Source organism: Diadema setosum, chromosome 16 (genome assembly GCF_964275005.1).
Source record: "Diadema setosum chromosome 16, eeDiaSeto1, whole genome shotgun sequence".
Lineage (NCBI taxonomy): Eukaryota > Metazoa > Echinodermata > Echinoidea > Diadematoida > Diadematidae > Diadema > Diadema setosum.
Window position 1 is genome coordinate 20,020,693 of NC_092700.1, and position 22,627 is coordinate 20,043,319.

Below are 22,627 nucleotides of genomic sequence, written 5' to 3' on the forward strand. Positions count from 1 at the left end.
GTATATGAAAGAAACAAAATCACCATTAAGATGTGCATTGCAATGCAGAAATTGGTCTGTCTTGATATTTAGGAAACCCTAACAATAATTTGCCTCGTACAGTGAATGTGAACAAGGATGCTAAGGAGGCCTGTAAAATTTGTATGATTTGATCTTTTCAGTTTTCTCATGATGCAAATTGCTGCCATGTGATGTCGGAGGTGATGCTACCATAGATCTTTCTCTGGTCTTTATTTAGGTGTGCACAGTTTGGAGATTTAGAATGTTTCGCTTGAAGCTGACTGATTTTTTGTTCTTCTTTTTTTGCCATGATGTGAATGAGGGCAGATAACCCCCCCCCCCCCCCATTTTTTGTTTTGTTTTGTTTTGTTTTGTTTTGTTTTGTTGTTGTTTTTTTTGGGGGGGGGGGTGTCTTGATCCAGGTTAGTAAATTCTACTAAATTGTATTAACCCGTTGAGGACGAATCCCGAGTATACTCGGGCAGGTGTCGATGGGAAATGCGTGTTGTAGCAAAATCAAACCGTCCTCAACGGGTTAAAACATTGAATTATAAGCATTAATAAATTATAAGCACTGTAGTGTTAAGGTGGAATACTGTGGTGTAGGCCTAGTGGATATTGTTGTGGAAATGTAAGTAAAAGGCCTGAGGTTCAAATCCCAGCAGATGTGATTATCCTTTGCACGAGATGTTTTGTCCACAATGTCCCTCTCAACCCAGGGTTGGTATGGGTACCTGGCAATACTGGGGCTATACTAATGGCAGGACCCTTGGGTAGAGCATTGTAAGAATTGAAGAAGCCAGCCTGTGTGTATATAGACAATATCATTAATTGCTATCATTTCATTTTTACTTTTGCATTCCAGAGTCTGAAGATCCCCCAGTAGGTGCTCACACACATGATGGAAATTTAGACAGATCCGTGAAAGGTGAGTATCTTGAGTAAAATATGTCAGTGACATGCTTCAGGTTTATGCCTAGAGAGAGAGAGGGAGAAATGAAAAGAAAAGCAAACTTGTTATTTTTGTCAATTTACACTCAAACATTATTTGTTTCATAACATAAAATTATGTATTTTGGGGTTGTTGCAGAGCAACTTTGATACAATTTTGGGAACATTTGATCAAAAGGTCATTTCTAAGTCTGAGGTAAAAAGCAAATTCCGAACTTGCACTGCATTATGCAATTTGCTGAGCCAGTGTAAGTAGTACATCTTGTTGCAATATAGCATGCAGTTGTGATATAAGGTACTGTACTGATGCAGTTTGTAGATAAGGTCAAACCTGAAAGTCAGAGGTCAGAATTTGCATGTCAGGGGTCAAAGGTACAAATTGAATTCTTCATATTTTGTCCCCATCTAACCAACCCACGAAATGGTAGCAACCATTGTTTTGGTATGTGTGCTTCAGATGTAGTGTGAAAGGGAAATAAGCCTTTCTTGAGTCTTGTTGAAATCATAAGATGCTCAAAGGTCAATGTCAAAAGACTTGACCTCTGTGTCAGAAATCTTCACTATCAACAAAAACTACCCACAGAACTTCCAAAACTTTAATCAGCAAACAGAAGTCCATCTTCAAAGTGTAGGGCCTATAAAGTGTATTCTTTCTGATGTCTTCTTTTTTGAAGTGGCCTGTCACCTCTCACCTGTAAAAATTCAGATATATAATGATCCAGATATCTTTGTAGATAAGGAAGGTGGAGAAGGGAGAAAAATAAAAGGTAAATGAAAATAATGGAAAAATAGGTTTTTGTAATGAATGTGAATGGGCCTTCAGAGGTTGTCTAAGCAGTGTGCTGTTAAACTGCTGGACCTACTTCTAGTGCTAGCACAAGGTAGGCCTACTTCTCCACTTTCGCAAATTAACCTGTTGAGGACAAGTCCTGAGTATACTCGGGCAAGTGTCTATGGGAAATGTGTGTTGTACAGTGTAGCAAAATCAGCCCGTCCTCAATGGGTTAAAAAACATTAAAAGCTAAATCCTCACCTCAACCAAAACTGTACACACCCTTTAAAACATAGATTTCCACGAATGAGAGAGAGAGAGAGAGAAAAAGAGAAAGAGGGGGAGAGGAGGAGGAGGTAGGGGAGGAGGGGGTGGGGATGGAGAGGACAGTTCCCATGGGAGGCACACACCTGGGGAGTGTGGGAGACCGCACTGCAGGGAGGCAGGAAAGCTTAGGGTCAAGAGGAAGCCTCAACGAGTTGGTGCCTCCATTGGAGGAAATTAGCACATTGTTTTAGAAAATCATAAAAACACAATGATGAAATGGTAATCTGATGAAAATCTAGTCTACCTACTGGGGAGTAACCACGACTGTCCGGTCATTATCCCAGCTCAATATTTCTGTGTTCGTCTGGCCTTTTCTGAAATGTCTGAAGTGTCAATAGGAGCATATCAGTACCACATACTCAAATCAGTGTGGGTCATTTTTTATAGAGTGTGCTGTCTTCAAATTGATTTTATAGCCATCATAAGCAGGTCTGGAGGTTGGAGAATTAAACATAAGGGACAAATTTTTGTGTGAGTTTCTGCAACAAAATAAGTTTTGATTCCAAAGCTATTCTCGCATTTGTATAACTTCTGGTAAAAGAGAGATAAGGTACACGTACAAACCATTGTATTCTAGAATTCTGAATGAATTACAATCTCGTCTTGTGATGTGTGTAATGAGGCAATAACCAACCTAGTGATCACTTCAAATTTTGTTCACCCCCCCCCCCCCACCCCAGTTTATAATCTGTAAGATACATACTTGTAAGTTGTATGATCAAGTCCTACTACACAGAATTATAAGGGGATGAACCCCAAACTGGGTTATAAATTCTCTTTCTCCCCAACATGCCCCCAATCTATCTCTCTGTCTATCTATTCCTATCCCATATTTATCTACATATCTTTGTACGCCACTATCTCTCTTCCTTTTCCCAGTTTGTGTAGGCGTAGGTCTATATCTCTCCAGGTATGAGGAGTATATTGTAAACCCACTGTGTGTTTGTTCTCTCTCTCTCTCTCTCTCCATCTTTCTCTAGCTATCAATATATTCTCCATCTATCTATGTGCCTATATACCTATTCCATATCTATCTATTTTTTTTTTCTGCCTTATCTTTCTTTTCCCCCCTGTGTATTCTCTCCTACTATCCTTTATCAGTAAGTGTGCTCCATCTATCCTTTCACCCCTACCAGCCTCTGTGGTCTTCTTATGAAATAAATCTACTCATAGTATGCGTTTGCCTACGGTCTATCACGTTTCTGGAATTCTAAATGCCTATCCTCTCTCAGTACGATCTATACAGTTTAGATCATATCTCATGTTCTTTCAGTTAATAACCCATCTCAATCATGACATTGACATATTTATGCTTCAATAAGTGTTCAACCAATGTATTCCACCATGCACACTTACACTTTTGAGAATATTGCACACACACACACACACACACACACACAAACACACACACACATACTCTCTCTCTCTCCCCCACATTATGCAGAGTTACAAAGGAGAAACAAACCTTGATCTTCTGATTGAATTGGGCTTACGAAAATGGTGGAAGACTTGGCATTGATGATAAATGCGCAATTTCTGTCGGAGGAAATTTCGAGATAAACATCTCTCGCTCTCTCCACTCGATTCCTCCCCCTCTTTTTCTCTCTTCTATCTTTATCTGTGCATCGCCCTTTATCATTCAATCAATCAATCTATTTATCTCGGTCCCTTCTCCATCCATCCATCTAGTTGGCTACTCATCGAATCTTAACGTAATTAGAAATCGGAGGTTAGAGAAGTAAAATAAAAGGTTGAGAGGGTTACCTCCTAATGATCTTAGACCATGATGACATTAAAAGGGGTTTCCTTTAGAGTTCTCTCCCTCTCTTTCTATTTTCCTGTCTTTCTATCTGTCTGTCCCACCTCTCTCTTTCTCATTCATTCTTTCCTTCTTTTTTTTTTCTTTTTTTTTTTTCTCTTACTACTTTGATATTCTGCCCTTGGAGAAATCTCCAGTAGTTTTTCTCAGTTTTGGAGGTCAGCCACTTTTGCCCTTCTGAAGTTGATTGCAAGCTGATGAGTTATGTCAGCCCCCCCTCCTTCCTCTTTTCCCCTCCCTGCATCCTCCTCCCCTTGCCCCCCCCCCCCCCCCCCCCAATTCCCTCTGTAGCTGTACACCCAGCAAACTACAGCAGGACCTCGATTATCCAGTCATCCATTATCCGGATTCCCTGTTATCTGCACATTGACTGGGTGACATAAAAAATCTTTTTTTTTTTGTTTTCATGCATTTTCAGTGCCAATCTCTGAAAAACAAACACGTTCACCGTTATTGTGCAAATACATGACGGGACAGTATTCAATGAGTCGCAATATCGATCCCCTTGGTGGTCAATATCAATCAAACAAACAATACATGAACGGATGTTTTTAAAAATATTTCATTTATTTTGTTATCAATTTATGAAGTATGAAACATGACAATGCCAAGCAGGTAATTATAATATTAACATCTGTTTGTACATACCCCTAGCATAATATGATGGAAAGTGCTGTATTTGAGTGTATTATCTCTCTTATCCTGCCTGTCCCGACGTGGCAAGATAATCAAGGTCCTACTGTATTACCATTGTGGCTAGTCAGTTCTTATGATTTGGTTGGTATGGAAATGTCAGGTACAAGTGCATCTCTGCTGAGGAGTTAAAGTGCATGTGGTAAAGTCCAATTAACAAGTTTGCAGGGTGCTTGGATGCCACAAACCCGGTAGTCCTGGGCCCCATTTCATAAAACATGTTATGATAGCAACTAATGCTGGAATGGCAACTTCCAATAGCAACAGCCCATCAGGAAGCTGGATTCTTGTCATTACCATGACAATTGCCATTCCAACAAGAGTTGCTATCGTATCAACTCTTTATGAAATGGCGCCCTGGAGTGCTTTTGTCAACTTCCTTCTGGTGCCGAATTCAGGTTTCCAAACAAGTTTCAGGGAGTTTGGGCAGTTGATAAACACAAAGCTATTTTTGATTATGCGGTTGGAAATGCATTTGTGAAATGCTGAAAAATGTGCAAAGTGCAAACATGTTTCAGGTAGAAATGAATTTTGCTCTAGTGTTAATAAACGCAAAATCATTTTGAAATGCGTTTATAGCTCAGACCTGCCCGTGCCAACCACTGCAAAGTATACATGTCTGCTCCTTGGGTCAAACTGTGCAGTGGACCTGCGCAGTGACAACAGACTCACGACAGAGTTGATAAACGCAACAACTCGAGAAACACAATCAGAAAGGTGTGTGCAAACGCTTTTTGGTCGTGGGTATTGAAACATGTTTCAAACATGGAAAAATTGATAAATGCAGCCCTGGGCTACTACTCGTAGAGGTCACCGTCTAGACAATAAAATTAATGGGCACTTGCCCAAGTCCTCACTTGGGCAAGTAGCATGACAGTCATTTGTGATATTGAATGTAAACCAGACAAACCGCTCGCTGATTACACTGTACTCTTGTAGCTGTCTGTCTCCCTACCTCTCTCTTTCTCTCTCTCTCTCTCACTTCAATGTTTTAGACAGAAGAAATATGAAAAAAAAAGAAACAAACGAAATGCACAAGCAAATCTGAAAAGAAAAGTCTACAGATGATTGTGATATGCGCATCAAATATCAGGCTTTGAGATCTATGATCCGGACGGAATGAAAATGACATGCATAACAGCTGTGAGTCATTGTTACGGAGGCACTCATTGATGCAATAATTGATAGTTCTATTCAAAAACTCATGTACAGTGTTATACCATTCATTCAAAACTGATGTAAAACAAAAGCAAATAGACTATCAAGTGCCTTCATGTTCATACCAGAATATGTAAAATATCACATAACATTCCTTATTATATGTTTTTCATGTCCCTGTGTATTCAAGCTTTTATCTCTTTTTTTTTTGGGGGGGGGGGATGGGGGCATAAGATGTACCTAATTGTTCGTAGTGTGTACAGGGTTTACAATATTAATAGGACAGAATGTGTTTTGAACCATAGCTGGGAAAATGAAACTATTCAACTTTTTACCTTGCATTACTTTTGTTTTTGCATCCATTCCAGTGCAGGGTAAAAGTAATGGGAAAAATTGACTAATTACTTTAGTGTCTTGTCAATGTGCCTTGACTAGTTATAACGCTACACTATGTGTAACTATGAGCGAATTCTTGTCATACTGCAAAGTATGTAGAAATGCAGTTAAAGGCAAAAGCTCCAAACTCCATCAAAGTTGGCAACTATCCACAACTAACATAGCACAAGGAATGGACAGTCTAGATTTAAAAATCACTAAAATATTTGTTCAGTTGTATTGTAAGGTTCACAATTTTTTGTTTTTTATTTATTTATTTATTTATTTTTGGTTTTTTTGGGGGGGTTATCTGATACTAAGTTCTGGGAGCTACAATTCTTATGCTGATTCTATTTGTTTTGTCAAATAATTTCAGTGAATTATGTGCTTAATGGCATCTGATTGTGATTGCATTGTCATGTTTCTCAACCATCTGTCCCAGATTATCAGGAACTTAGAACGATTTGTTGATTTCTCTGAAATCTCTTACATGGATTAAAGACTTAGAAATGAAAGCGATGATTAACAATCAATGGGATAGCATATCAGACGAAAAGCTTGAACTTCAATTTTCTTTGCTTTTTTTTTAAAAATAGACAAAAAGGGACTGTGTTTCAAATTCATTCTTTATGAGTCATTTCAATAGCAGCAGTGTCCCTCTAAAGAGCTTTTTACACTAGCAAAATTTTGCTTACCGGTAGTCCCGTACCAACGGTGGGACTAAGGGGGGCCTTAGCCCCACCGTTGGTACCGGACTTTCCATAGCCCACTTTCTGTTTACACTTGTTTTTGCCGAAGTAGGCTAGCCCCACCGATAATCCCATACTATCTGGCTCCGGTGCGTGCGTGTAAGTACAGTGCACAGCGTAATCATGAATATTCATGTGGTTGGAAAGTATGGGACTATACGAGTGTAAAAAGGTCAGTTTTCTCTTAGCCAGGGACAAGAGCGTAGTACGGGATTTATTGGCGAGTGTAAAAAGCTGAAAAAATTGGTACAGGATTAACGATATTCCTGGGTCAGAGAAAGTACGGGGTTAAGAAACACAAGTGTAAAAAGGGCTTAATATTCACAGATATGACTCCCGGTGCTCTTGCCAGAAACTGAAATCATTTTGGTGTGGTTTGTTTGAAATGGATCAGTTATTTTCATGCATCGGAGAACAAGCTATTCTGGCTATGTAGCTTGTGTTTGTTATCATCTGGCCAAACTTCAGAGTTGATTTGTTTATTTGTTTATTTGGTCGGTTATGTTTGTGCAAAGTGTGTGTGTGTTTGTGTTGAAGCAGTCTGCCAAAACGTGTTTATAGAGTTATGTGTTATTCATCATAACACCATTGCTTGCTTTAAAGTCCAACAAATCTCTGTGACATCAGCTTCATGGTGAAGAGCAAATGCTTTTGAATTTTACTACCACTGGTTCCACTTTGTTTCTATGTATATCAAGTCAGTCTTTCAGTAGTCTTGAGTCAAGTCAAAGTGTTTTAATTGTTTCGTATGCCAATATTCAAGCAGACAATTTGCCAGACTTTGGACCCTGCCCTGCGCCTTTTCTGCCTTTATGGAAAAGACAAGTTCGGCCCGCATGTCAGCCGAGTCCCGTTTCTGTCTCCCTCCGTCTGCGCTCATTTCCTCTCGCCATCGAGAGACACACGACTCATTCCACAACAACAGGCCCCTGCCGTTAATAACAGTGATTAGGCCAAATTTAGCACCCCGAACGCTACCCCCATTCAAGGTGTATGGGACTCAGTCTAGCAGTTGGCAGGGTGTTGTATGCACTGCAGTCAGCTCGCAGAGACTCGGATCTGTGTAAAATCTCTCTTCTTCCTTTTATAATTATCCAAAATTGGACCTACTTCTCCTTGCAATGTCTGCATGTAAGTGGCCATTGTCCACTTACCCTATACTTTATTTATGTCATTACTGCAACAAGAAAACACATTAACGAAGCCTGCTAGGCTTGTTTTGCATGTGCGTGTGTGTGTGTTTGTGTGTGTGTGTGTGTGTGTGAGGGGGGAACGGAGAGGGGGTATCTTGTGAAGATGTCATATCTTCCTCTGTTTCTTTCGTATTTTCCATCTGATATCTAAACAATCTGCCTGAAATGAAGAGAAAATTTTCCACAGAACATTCTGATACAACATACGTGTAGATTGCAGAGAAATATTGATTTGATTGATTTCATTTCAGTTTATTTCATTTAATTTCATTTAATATGATTTGATTTGGTTGATAGTTTTTCCCCCAAACCAACGAAGACCTACCTTTTTTGATACGTGATGAAATTTTGTTGATGCATAACACTACAGTAATGTTTCGATGGTAACCATCTGCTGAATGAAAGCACCAACTTCTATGAATTTGATATCTTACAACGTCAAAAGAAAACAGACAATTTACCCACAAATCATCCCTGTGATCAATCGGCAAATGAATGATAAATCCCTGCGATGATAACCTTTGGTTTGTGAAGGATGTCAAATTAAAGCTATATTGCCGATCAAGATTTCACCATGTTGCAAACGTGTGAGTAGTTTGTCTCTCAGTGCCAAGTCATGTGACCGCTCTATCTAATATTTCCGCAAGGATAAATGTCATCCCCCGCCCAGAATCCCGTACGTGACACACATGCGAGGTGAAGTTATGACGAAAAGTATTTTAGGATTCCTTTTTTTTTTTCCCCTCCTCCATTCGCCCAGACAGAAATATCAAACTACCTGCACGCAAGAATACTCCTGCAACTGGTTCCTCACATTAATGTCATGTTCAGAGCGTAGGTGTACTTAAGCACCTGTTGTGCCAAGGTTCACGTTTTCTGCAGTTTTCTTTTGTTTTGCGTAAGTTTTTGTTTAATCTAAATTAGACATTGTCATTGTACCACATAGATGTTTCTTGGGTGTTATTCTTCCTGTTCTTCTGCAATACGCATAATGTTATAAACAATAATGATTTGGAAGATTTAAATAGCGCTCGAGACAAAAATGTTTGGAAGGGCTTTACAAAATTTAACAAAAGAGAACATAAGAGAACAGTGTTACGTTTCTAAATCTATGATTATGATGTTAATAAAATGAGAGAATCATAATTATGCATTTTGTGGTGGTAGTCATGTGGTGGAGACAAGATGGGGAACACTGTCCCCTTCAGAAATGAAGATGAAGAGGAGAGATACATTGTATGTCATTTTCATGCATTGACCAGATGAGGAGTATCGGCTGACGCGAGGCAGGCTGCATCCGATGGCGACAGAGTAGCGGTAATTCATTTTCTCACAGAGAAGCGAGGGGGTAATGAGGAAGGAGAAGCTAGGCCCTGACTGGATATTGGGAATTATTCCCGCTCGGCAGGGATGCGCCCATCCCGTGCGAGGGGGCACCTTTCTCCTTCTCTCTATCTCCTGAATATTATTTATTATATGGTGCCTTTCTAATCAAGGCCTATGTTTATGCTGGGCATCTCCTCATGATGATACTGGATCAGAGAGGGGAAAAGAGGTTGCGATTCCCAGGGATGGAGGGGTTTTTTTAGGAGGGGGGGGGGGGAGGGAGATGGGGAAGGGACGGAGGATGAAGAGATGGGGGGATCACTGTCGTGTCAAATACAAATTTATGTATGTCAGTTGGAGCATGGAATCTCTTCCAGTTTACATTTGCATTGCAGATGAGCTGGAGAAAGTTTCAGGGATTTGCTCAAAACTCGGTCTCCTTGCCCAATTTTTCAGCGTGGTATTATATCAACTTTTTTTTTTTTCACCCATTCCTGCACAATGTCAGATGCTAAGGAATTGCATTTCATTTGTAGTGCATTGTTTTAAAGATACCAAAGAGAAATTGATTTTGATATCAGCAGGAAGAAAGATGACAAAATTGTGGAATTGTCCAAAATTACACTTTCAGTATCATAATAACTTCCAGTCCATGCAAGCCTTTGCCTATCTCACATGGGTGAATGAGGAATATATTGCACAAGGAAAAATATAGGTCTTTATAGATATTATTATACGCACATTTCCTTTAATAGTGACTCTAAGGCAGGCTAAATGTACCTCCATCTGTGTGTGAATATGAATGCAGTATGGTTTGCAGTTATGAACCTGCTGCCTGATAGCATGCAAGTTCCCCCCCCCCCCCTTCTCTGCCCGGATGCTGTGGAGTTTCCTGATGGTCACACTTCCCTTCGCTGTCATCGCGACATCCTTCCTCGCGCTATAATAGCGAGCCTTGCAGAGGGAGGATAGGGCCGTGAGGCCAACCAGAGACTATGATACAAATACATAAATAATATTATGCAAAATCACATCAAGCGGTTCACTGTGGTTTTATAGAACCTTTGCTCATGTTCCAGATTTAGGGATGCTCAACATCATGATGCATGCCTGAGTATATCTTGCTATAATTTCATAGAGTGATTACATTTAAGTAAGTGAAATTTCTGCATTTTTGTATTTTTTTTGGGGGGGGGAGGGGGGAGGGGGAGAATGGTGGTGGTCTTAAAATGTCATTGACTGTGAGTAGATTATTGACTGCAGATTCTTGCACTTCATATTTGTATGTTTAATTTTTGATTCCAGTATCACATTCTACATTTGTGTAAAAAAAAAAAAAAAACAAGCCTAAAAAAAAAAAAAATGAAAACAAATGATAAGTCCATGCCCTGCAGTGTAATTTCATGATTACAGAATGAAGTATTGGAGATAAAGTACAGGCCAGGTTGGATTGAAAAGAAAAATGGTTATGTCTGAATGTCACTTAAAGTTTCAAACAATATATTATCTAAAAAAGTGGGGGGAAAAACACACAAAGATGAAAAATCAGAAAAACATCTCAGGGACCTATACTGTGCAGGAAATCCACATAGACAATGAAATGAAAGTAGTGTAAAAATGAAACAGATAAATAGTACGGGGAAAAAAAGAAAACAGATGGAGGAAGCCCAAAGAAATTCAGGCCAACTTGAATGGCAGTGAAAGAGTCACCCACCATGATGTACTATGGTGTGAATGTACTCTGTGCATGGTCATTTTGACCAGGTATTCACAATCCAGAGACCAGGCCACCTCCTTGGTAAGACTCTACCCAAGATTTGTACCTTAAATGTCTCTTCATCATCATATGCCTTCCTCTGCATTTTCCCCCACATTTCTGCTCCATATGTCAAGGGCGTTGGGGATTCCGCACAGGAGCCAAGGGGAGAGGAAGTGGATTCCTGCAGGATTTCAGGAAAATTTGGTTTGTTTCAAATATCCTATTTGTGTACTATTCCGGGCATGCCAAAGCCAGATAAAATTGAGATGGCTCTGTCTTTGTGCCAGTACGTTGTCATGTTCGGAAGTTGAACTGTCGACATATTACTGGTGAAATGTTGAGTTAAAATTGTGTTATTTTTGTTTTTTCTTGGTTTGCACCCTGTATACTTTCACTGAGAGCTTCTTGTTGTATCAGCGCCTTTATTCAAAGCAATTACATTGTATGATGGTGGATGGTTTGGCTAGGGGATCCTGTAATCAAAACATAATATGAACTAGGCCTATAAATCTCCATATATGAATCATATGACATATGTGGTCTTGATCACTCCTTGATTCTTTGTAACGTGAGATAGCATTTGTTGGGGATTTCATTCTTGAGCCTTTGCTCGAAACTGAAAGGGCTGAATGGTTTCACACAAGTATGGAGGTAACTGTTCGCATGTTTGTAATCTTTGTTCCACGGGTCTTCCTGGTAAACGTGCGGTCCAAGCGAAATCAAGATTATGTGTCTAAAAAGGGCTCGCGTCCTCCAAATGTACGCTGCCTGATAATCAGCTCCATTCAACAAGAAGACACAAAACAAAAAGAGTTGGAAGACGGGGAAGTCACACTGTGAGATACTATGATGGTTTCTATGGAAGAGTGTTGGCCTAGTGGGTCATTAACTTCTCACATTGTTTTGCTGTGGATGTAGCTTCAGACTTCTGGTACACTTTTATTTAGTTCTATTTTTCCGACCATGAAATATTGATTTATAATGCAACCCGTGTCATCTTTGTGTAAATGCTGGGCAAGACCATGTTGAGGGGCACCTATCAAACTTCTCCTCAAAACTTTTAGTCTAGGTGCCTAGTAAAAAATTCAGTGCAGTAATGGTCTGTGGCGTCATAATATCTGTATCATTTCTTGCAAGTGGCTTCTGCACCAATTAGCTAATCATAGGCGCGGTCAGACTGGCAAAAGAGCGAGAAGTTTAAGATCGCGAAGTTTGGGCCATTTGTACGCGCGCAAGAAAGAGTGCGCCGTGCGATGCCTAGTGATTGTGACGTAACAATGCACATCTGTACATGACAGTGGTCTCGCGCTTCGGAGACACCGCCCGCAAACAGCTATCTGTAGATCGAGAAGTTTCGCGGGACGTTTGCGGTCACACTGGCAAAACTTCGAGATCTTAAAGATCGCAATCTTAAACTTCTCGATCTTTTGCCAGTCTGACCGCGCCTCATCTACTTGTAGTGGTTGTGCTGGGTTTGTAACATTTGTCCCTTTCCCCAGTTTTGGTGTGGAAAATGCCAGGTTTGTTGGTTCCGTGTATGACAATCTGCTGGTATTTTAAAGTTAGGTTCACACAGCATTTCTGATCGTGAAGTTTTAAATTTTGATGAATAGCATGTACTTTTCTTGCGGGTTGTATCCTTTTCCTTTCTTCTTCTTTTAGAAGTCGGAGGAAATAATACTGCCCTTAACATAACATACGTCAGTGATAAGTCAAAGGAAAGTACACTCTCCCCCCCCCCCCCCCAAAAAAAAAAAAAAAATAGATAAATAAATTTCTGTGGAATTCTCTTTACATTTTGTTTATATCCTTCTGTGCATGTGACATCACAAACTGTCATAGTCTTCTCATCCAGCAGCGGGGGCACTGAAACTTTCAAAATTCATAACTTTTGACAATATTGTTCAGTTTTCCTTCATTTTTGACTGATTGCATGTGTTCTACTGATATTGGATTCACTCAATCCACACATACAGTATGTTGAGGTGAACTTGTCCGTTAAAGTTATAGGTGTCATGGGCTGCGTTTATCTAACCTGAGAGAGAGAATCACGTTTCTAAGGGTGTTTGGAATGGTGTTTGCAAACGTGGTTTGAAACGTGATTCTCGGGGAGCCACGTTTATCTAACCATTATACAATCACGATTCGAGTGGTGTCACTGCGCAGCTGCTTTGCGCCGTTTGACCCGGGAAGTAAAGGTCAACTGCATACCACTAAACATTCCTCCTCAGTCACACACAAATAATGGGTAGAGAGCACAACCGGAAACAACTGGGATTTGACCTTGAGATATAAACGCATTTCAAAATGGCATTGCGTTTATCTACTCACAGAACGGCGATCGTGGTCTCAAATGTGTTTCAAAACGCCCTTTGAAAGGCGTTTCAAAACGGCGTTTCTAAACGTGTTTGAAAACACAGTTGCGTTTATCTAACCCCTGAAAATGCCTCAAACGTGTTTAGGATCGCGATTCTTCCTCAGAAAAGTTTAAAGCCCCCGTCACACTAGAGCGTATCTAGCCAACGAATGCCCAGCGGATCCGAAAATTTGGAGATACGCTCACATCCGCTGCTAATCGTTCGTGACCCGCTTGGCGTTCGCTGTATCCGCTAGCTGTTCGCAGAGATTCGCAGAGATCCGCCGGAGACAAATTTTGATTTTGGACATGTCCAAAATCTTGAGCGGATGACGAACGGAATGACAATACGCTTTGTGGTCGCTTAGCGCCCGCTGATCGAAAGTTGTGGTCGCTCTGCGTTCGCTTCTCATTCGTTCGCCGTTCGTCCAAATTCGCACAGCAAATCTGGACAGCACAGGTAGCATTAATCAGTTGGTCATCAGAAATGGAGGACGCTCAGAGATTTCAGATGCAATATCTTCTAGCTGTTCATCAACATGAGTATGACCTAAACCAGCTGGCAATCGCCAAATACATCCAAGACAAAAAAAAAAAAAAAAAAGGAGGAGGAGAGGAAAACATCGAAGAACGATGTGGACCAGGGCCTGGATCCGAAGACGAGGGCAGTTCGGGTTGTATAATCAGCTTCTCATCGAACTTCCGGGATATTAAAGTCCCGGCGTTTGCCTCTGGCTTTTTTTTTTTCGCTGAAGGTTAAGGCTAGGAACAGTTGGAGGCACCAGACGTAATGGAGGATGTTGGACTCCCCACATCATCGTCAACGTGATCATCAGAAGGAACACAGGAATCTTGAGGACTGTCGAGGGTAATGACATCAGCAGCACTTGGTGGTGACTTCTCCTTCCTTCTTTTGGGGGCCATTCTCACAATCACAACGTTACTCGACACTGTCACTACTCAAAATGATTTGGGAAAATGTGCGTCAGTCGAGATCCGTCACGTGACTGCCGCAGTATCGCTCTGCATATGTTGGGCATTCGCTCCTCATTCGCTTTGTCCGCTCAGCATCCGCTGGACGGACTGTACGCATTCGCTTTCATTCGCTACTTAATCTGCTCGTAACACGGTTAGCATATGCTCATCATTCGTTAGGCGAACGTTCGAAAACGACGTTTTGCTTGCGGATTCGAGCGGATTCGAGCGTATCTGGACTTTGCCGAATTTTGCCCATCCGCTAGGCATTCGCTGATTTATACGCTGTAGTGTGACGGGGGCTTAAGATAAACGCAGCCTTTGACACGTGTTGTAGTTCAAAACTACAAGCTAATCATCAAAATTTAAAACTTCTAGTTAATCTTAATGATAAGAAATGTCGTGTGAATCTTACTTCTGCTTCCAAGGCATTGAATGCCACTTTAGTGAGCCCTTGTTCTGAAAGTGATCATGAAGCGCTACCTGTTTTATGCTTTGAAGAGTAAACACGAACGTATTTGATTAACTGTGTTTGATTTCATCAGTGTGCCCTTTTTCACTCGGAAAGGAGTGGCATTTTTGAATGCGCTCTCGTTTTGATGCTGATTTGGGGCGAGCATCGATCTCCCCTTCTGGGCCTAGATCACGTGACTGAGCTTGTCAACTTTGGCATCTCATCGCAAAAGAAAATTACGCATTTTGTTTTTCGATGTGAAATGGGAGGAGTAAGAAGAGCGGAAGGAGAAAGAAGGGGAAATAGAATACATCAGATTACGTGTGTCACCATATAGTTCACATGTAAATGCGGCATGTTGTGTGTGCCATGTTGCCATAACTCTGATCTTTCCAAACTATGGCAGTTTGCCCTATTGCAATGATCTCTTGATAACTTGGTGATATCCTGAAATCTCGTGGAAAAAAATAAAACCAAGCAAACAAATAGGCCCTAAACAGGCAAGACAAAAAAAAAAAGATGAAGTCTTAAAAGGAGACTATATTTGAATGTATGCAGTAGCCCACAGAATGCTGCCCAAATATCTTGTGTGGAACACGTAGACTGTATAGGTGTATTTACGTGCAAAAGACATCAAAGGAGGCACTAGGGTAGACAGGATGACAGTATGTAATGTTTGCTGTCGTTGGTGTGTGCTTCGCGGTGACTCAACGCTAAACAGTTAGGTAGCCGCTAATTTGCATTTTATTATCTGTCTCCTTTGTCTCTATTTGGAAAGATAAAGAAAAAAAAAAAATCTTGGTTCCCCCCTTACCCGGGAGCAAATCAAATTATGAGTGTGGTAACTGGCCAGTGATAACGTGATCTTCCTTCCCCCATAGAGAGATGTGACGGATAGGGGGTAATTAGGAGTCGCTGCTGGCGCAAAAATTGGCGTATGATGGGCACCCTTTATTGCCCCCCCCCCCCCCCCAGAATCAAGAGTTCCTCTTCCCTAATTCACCCCTCTATGCAGCCTTGATCTGGCTCTTCTTTTTCTTCTTCTTTATCCTCTTTCTTGTGCCTGTAAAGGAGCTGTAATTATTTCCCAATTTTGTCTGTAGAGTTTTCTTCTGGTGGAAGAGGTCAAGAGAATAGACAGGTAGTGGGTAGAGCTGTCCAGAGTGGTGAGCTTTTGTTTTTGCTGTTCCATTAACTCTTTATGTGCCATGGTGGAAACCCCCTGTGTGCCACGTTATTCTGAGACACGAAGGTAGTCGTGCTTTGAGAAAGAATTTTGTTTTTCCAATTTGTATAACTTCTACAAATTTCTGTTAGGCTGGACATAATAGTGAGCAAAGTTAAAGAGGAATGCCAAACTTTGCTTTCATATACAATGTATAACAATTCTATTTTCAATTGTTCTTTTGAATTACCAGTTGCTACATTACTGTAAAGGCAGGACTTTTGCACCTAAAATAGTGACAGAAACTTAGCATGTACACGCAAATCTAGTTGGGAACACCACTTGATAGTCAATCACCACATAGAATGCAAGCCGTATGTGAGAGGAACAAAAGCGTGAGAAACGCTTTGATTGTACCGCGGGATTAGCGATTTATCGATCGGTTTTGGCGGCTTTGTTTGTTGAGGAGAATATGCGAAGTTAGCACGCAGTCGACTGAGCCGGACATGCGAACGTGGCACATTAAGAGTTAAAAGTATTAAGTGTAAAAATACATGGGAAGATGAATTATTGTTCAGAGTGACATGGAAGGTTGGTTGTGAAATCAATGAGCTAGTGGGAATTTGAGTAGAATAAGATAACTTTCTGTTGGCATCACATGACTGCATATTGTCTCATGCGACATATATGAGCACATTGTTGGAATGACCAGATATTGCCCCATTTCTTCTGGTGTTTGCAGAGCTGACTGTGAGCATCTTTTCTATTTGAAGATGTGCTGGAATAGATTAAAGTCCTATGACATATCACATTGATAAAAATCATTGAAGAGAAAATGAATGTTTGACATCTGGGCCCGTTTCATAAAACTTGTTGATAGTTATCGACAACAAGTTACAATACGTAGTTATAAGCTACTGAAATCCTCACATCTGATTGGCTGAGAGCAAATTTGTCATAGAAATTGGCAGTTGTTACTGATAACAAGTTTTATGAAATGGGACCCTGGTTAAAGTAGATTGTAACAGACATGCCGTATAACAGAGAGATAGGTGATGGCAATAGATGGTATGTTACTGCAACTTGTAGCCACAGAGCAAGAAGTTACCCTTAATAAATTATGCCATTCAAAGTGTCAGAATGTTGTGAATAAAGGTGTTCTGATTTTGCTCAAATTTTTACTCATGTTTTGTATTCTGTTCCTTTGGATACTGCATGGATTATCAACATTTTTTGAGGGTGTTGAGTCTCCTTGATGTATTATTTTGATTTTAAAAAAAAGGAATCAGAACTGACACTTTTGTGAATTTGCATGATGCAATTCTTTAGAGCCCTGCCATGTGTAGGGAAGTTGGCAAACTGAAAATAGGTTTTTGTTACCCGTCGCAGACAGGTGTATAGCAAGAGGAAAAGCTGTTCATTTGCAAAACACAAACAAAAAATAGTGTATTTAGTTATTGGGAATTTCGTGCATTCGGCACAGCAGCTCGACATGTTACTGCTCCGATTCCTGTCAACACATCACGACACACATGCAGCTCCGCACGTTGGCGGCATTAGTGCAGCCGAACAGACTGTGAGCCGCGTTATATGAGACCGTTAATAGACCAGCTTCCGTGCATACTGGGGGGGACGGCACATTACACCGTGAATGATGCGAGTTGGAGATACTGAACTCGGGAGTGCTTGATTTTCAGGAAACTCATTAAGTTGCTGGAAGCTGCTCATAGCATTAATAACAAATTTGTTCCGTCGTCTAAGCTCTTGCGGAGCTGATGAGTAAAATATTTTTGGCTCAGCACGCCGGCTCAATGCAATATTTCAAGTTGTGCTGCATGGGTTCGTTGGTTGGTACAAGGGTACAGTGGAACACGGTAAATATCTGCTCTAAATAGAGGGATGCCCCATAAGCCCATACGACATGTTGTCTATGAGAGGGAAGCTCCAATGAAGAAATGAAGTCAGTATGTCATGTGAAAATTACTCACTTTGTTATTACTATGTCAGTCAAGCACTGTAAGTCACAGTCACAGGCTTGTCTATTCGCTGTGCAATATATCCACCAGTTTCAGAATCAAACCGTGTTTATGTAGTGTGAGCATCAGGTATGTTGAGTATTGTATTTGTACAAAAAAAGAAAAATATATGGACATTTTTCTTGTGATTTTGATACGAGAATCGGAAAGATGAGGTGATATTGTGGCAGTTTATTGAAAAGATAACATCACAGAGAGGAATATGGTTTGGAATATCACACCACAGTTTCTTGTGAAAACAGGTTGCAAGAAGTATGAGGATGTGATTGGGACTGTCAGTCGGAGGTTTGGATCTTTTTGTCTTTGGCAAAATGCTGCTATTGTGTGATGTGTTTTTCGTGTGATTTGAATGTTAATGATGGCAGTGATCATGATGATGATGATGATGATGATGATGAGGATGATGATATGTTGGTGATGGTAGTACAGTGATGATAATCTTCTTGATTGTAATGATTTATCAATGACAGCTTTTATCCAGAATGTTTTACTATAGTTTTTGTTTTGTTTTGGCATGCATGACAATTTTCCCCCTTTTAAGACCCAAACATCTATGTTTTGAATGTTTTCTTCTTTTTTTTTTCTTTTTACTTCAGAATGTTTTCAGAGTGTATTGCTTTGATGTGCAGTGGTTAACAGCCCAATATGGGTAAGAATAGCAGTAAAAATAGTTGTATGATGAAGAATTGCAAGAAATCATGATACACTTGTAAACAATGATATGTTCCTGAAGTTATCTTTTATTTCTTCACTTTGGCTTGGTGAAGCTAGCATAGTTCTGTGTATGACAACATGGAGATGCCTCCAGCATATTGTTTTCCTTCCTTGACCATAGCTTGCATTTGAACAGCATGCAAGCAGTTTATAATTGGGATTACTTTTTTTTTAATTACTGCATCTTTTTGGTCCTAGAGGGTAAAATATTATTTTCTTAAATCCTGATAAAGTAAAAAAAAAATACTTTCCTGAGGTTATCTCACCTTTTTCAGACTTGCAACTTCAGGTAATATGTCTTGTGTGCTCTGAAAAGACTACCCTGTCTTTGAATAAAACAAAATGAATAAATGAATGGTTAGATAAATAGATAAAATCTAACCCATCCTTCCAGAAGCCTAACGCAAGAGCAGTGATAAAGATGGTTACAACATGAGCGGTCTCTGGAAAATCAGCTTTGTACTTGAGATACAGGCAAGCATGTATGGGAAACAAGCCTTAGAAAAATAGGACAATGAAACGTACCATGCTCCAGAAAATACAAACTAACTGACGAATTATGGTTAAGTTTAAACTAGATATCTGATACAAACAAAGAAATTCTGCGTAGAGTTTAGTAGTTAAAGGACAAGTTCACCTTCATAAACATAAGGATTGAGAGAAAGCAGCAATATTAGTAGAACACATCAGTGAAAGTTTGAGGAAAATTGGACGATCGATGCAAAAGTTATGAATTTTTACAATTTTTGTGTTGGAACCGCTGGATGAGGAGACTACTGAGGCTCGTGATGTCATATGAGTACAACAGTATAAAGAAAATGTAAAAGGCCAGATATTTTCACTTTTTTCGCATAATAAAAGAGCACTTGACTTGCCTCTTTCTAACAGAAAGGCAAGGGGAATAGTATTACCCATAACATGTCAGTAATGCGTCAAGGGAATGTGCACTTTTTTCAAAAGATGAAATTTTGTGAAATTCTCTTTATATTTTCCTTATATTGTTGTATGCATGTGACATCATACACTGCAGTAGTCTTCTCATCCAGCGGTGACTGCACAAAAACTTCAAAAATTCATAACTTTTGAACTGATTGTCTGATTTTCCTCAAACTTTCAATGATGTGTTCTACAGATATTACTACAAGTACATTCTCTCAATCCTAATGTTAATGAAGGTGAACTTGTCCTTTAAGATATAAAATTATCAGTTCATTTCTACCAATCAAAAATGTTGCATTGTTCAGTAAAATCACCTATTTTGTAGTTTTTTTGCTTTGAGGATCTCTGACTTCTGCAAATGATCATGACTGATCAGTTTGTTATCTGTTGAATAGAAAATTAATAGAATTCAGAATTATATATAAAATACATCTTCATTTCCTCCCGTTGACGGTGTCAAAGAAGAGGAAAAAACATGAAGCAGCATGATGCTGTAAATTATGACAAGTTTTACGGAAGCTGGTTGCGAGAAAAGTTTCCTAATTTAATTTCCAAAGTTGCACTGACTATAGAGGACCAGTGCTCGAAGTGCTCAAGTCAAGGAAACTTGATTACAAGACATCATGAGGCCTTTTTCATCAGATGAGAATGGAGGTCTTTGTGGCGGTCACTGCTGGTCACTCCTACCGGTCAAATTATGATCACCTGTAGCATCAAATCACGGCTGTGACAGGTGTGGAAGAACTAATTTTTCTGGTGTGACTTTTCACCCCTGAGGTTTAATGAGCCCCTAACTGTTTTAAATCTAGCAAATTACTTGCAATACAGGTTGAACCTGTGTGTGAAAGGATTGAGGTTGATTAGCAGAGGTCAGAACGAAATTATTTGCCAATTAGTACTTGTATTCATTGGAATGCTCCAACGTCACGTACAGGTAGTTCCTCATTTCGAGGGCCTGGGAAAACTCCCCCACCAGTATGTTTTACTGCTGCTCTTGTTGGGATGTACATGTATTATGCTTAATGTTTGGTGCTTGTATATTAGAGCAATAGTTTACAAGTTGTAGCTGTCAGCTCTGCTGTTGTTTCTTCAACCTAAATGTGCTTTGTTCGCAGATTGTTCACCTATGCTATTCACCCTCTCAATGTGACTCAACAAAAATACAAAGTTCTACAAGACACTGGTGATATCCAAAGCAAGTCAATAGGCACACTCGGTGTGTAGTGTGTGTGTCACAGTATCCATTCATGATCTATACCTGGCGCGTCCGATTCCAAATCCAAACACGATGAGCTCATGCATACATAGTATCAGGGTTTGTGGCTCGTTTCCTGTTCATAAGTGCAATGAGTGTATCACAGTTTCGCTATCACTGTTGGGTTTTTTGTTGTTTATTTGCTTTGTTTTCTTTTGCTTTGATTGATATGGCATTTATACACACTATATATCACAATCCCCCTAATAATAGGAAGGATGGCACGCACAACATCATATACAGACACCAATTGGAGCTGTGGTTATATAAAGTGTGTCAAAGTGTATACCTCTCTCTCTCTCTCTATGTTCCTCAGGTCTTGCACCTCAACTCTTTGTACAGATCTGCCATTCAATCTCCAGCATAAAAAGAAATAATGTATCAATTGTGATATATCTTTTTTTTCTTTCTCGGAACAAAAGGGGGAATGTACAGTTGAAAACCATCATGTACATTGTACACATACTTCAAGTACATAATCCTACACGTGTGTATAATGTTTGAAAGGGAATAGATTCTGATTTGTTTTTATTTATTTTGTAGTGGAATGTATGGGAAAAACATATACTGTAAAAGTGGATATTTTCGCGCTAGGCCGGGTCAGAAGAGTTTCGCGTGTTTTTAATTCCGCGGAATCAAGACATCACGCACAGGAACGTATGGCAAGCAAAAATATTCGCGTGGTTTTATTTTCGCGCTAGTTTCTGGTTGCGCGAAATGCGCGAAAATTTCAACACCGCGAAAATTTCCACTTTTACAGTATGAAATTTATATTTTGCCTTCCTTTTTTGTTTTTTTAGCTTGTTTTTTATTTGTTTCTTTGTTGTTGTTGTTTTGTTGTTGTTGTTGTTCTTGTTCTTGTTGTTGTTGTTGTTGTTGTTGTTGTTGTTGCTGTTGTTGTTGTTATCACTGAGGCCACTACATGTCTAGGCATGTATATCAAACATATGTGACCCTGCACCTCAAAACAAACAAAAAGTCGCCAGACATGAATTTTTAGTTAAGACCATATTCTGAAAGAGCAGACCTTAAGCTTTACAATGATGTATAACTCAAATCAAATGGACTCTCCTAACCTATCTAAATATTGGAAAGAAAGCACAAACTCATGAAAAGTGTGAACTGAGAAAAGAGGCTCTGAAGTACAGTGTCTATTCAAGCGCTTAATCTTTACCAAAGCGTGCTGGCTGTGCGATGAATGGGACAAAAAACAGGAAGTAAACCACCAGAGTAACAACAATGAAGGGATTATCAGATTCAACTGAAATTAAGCATGCCTCATTAACACATTCTGTCCATAATTAATGCCAAATTTCAAAGCAGTGGCGTTATCTTTTCAAAAGTTATTAGAGTTCAAAGTGGAGAGTGTGGACAAGGTTTTTCAGAAATGAAAAAGGGATTCTAAAGACACACCTAATCACACTATTTTACCAAAAATATTCGAGATAAACTGCTAAAAAGACACACTTTCCTGCCCATTTTATGATACCAAATTTTAGCATAATGTAAAAGAAGACTCGCTCTTTCAGAAAATATGAAAAAGTCAAGTTCGGCTAGGTTGACCCATTTCACTTATTTTCAGTCCTCACGCAAAATCAGTGTGTGCGACTT

General features: G+C 39.8%; 1 protein-coding gene across 1 annotated transcript in view; it reads left to right on the forward strand.

Moving 5' to 3' along the window:
- The first annotated feature begins 899 nt into the window (after positions 1-899).
- LOC140239895 (uncharacterized) overlaps positions 900-22,627 on the forward strand; it is a 43,658-nt gene continuing 21,930 nt past the window's right edge. Inside the window, exon 1 of the mRNA XM_072319709.1 lies at positions 900-928. The gene's annotated coding sequence lies outside the window, so the exon portion shown is untranslated. The remainder of the gene's footprint in view (positions 929-22,627) is intronic.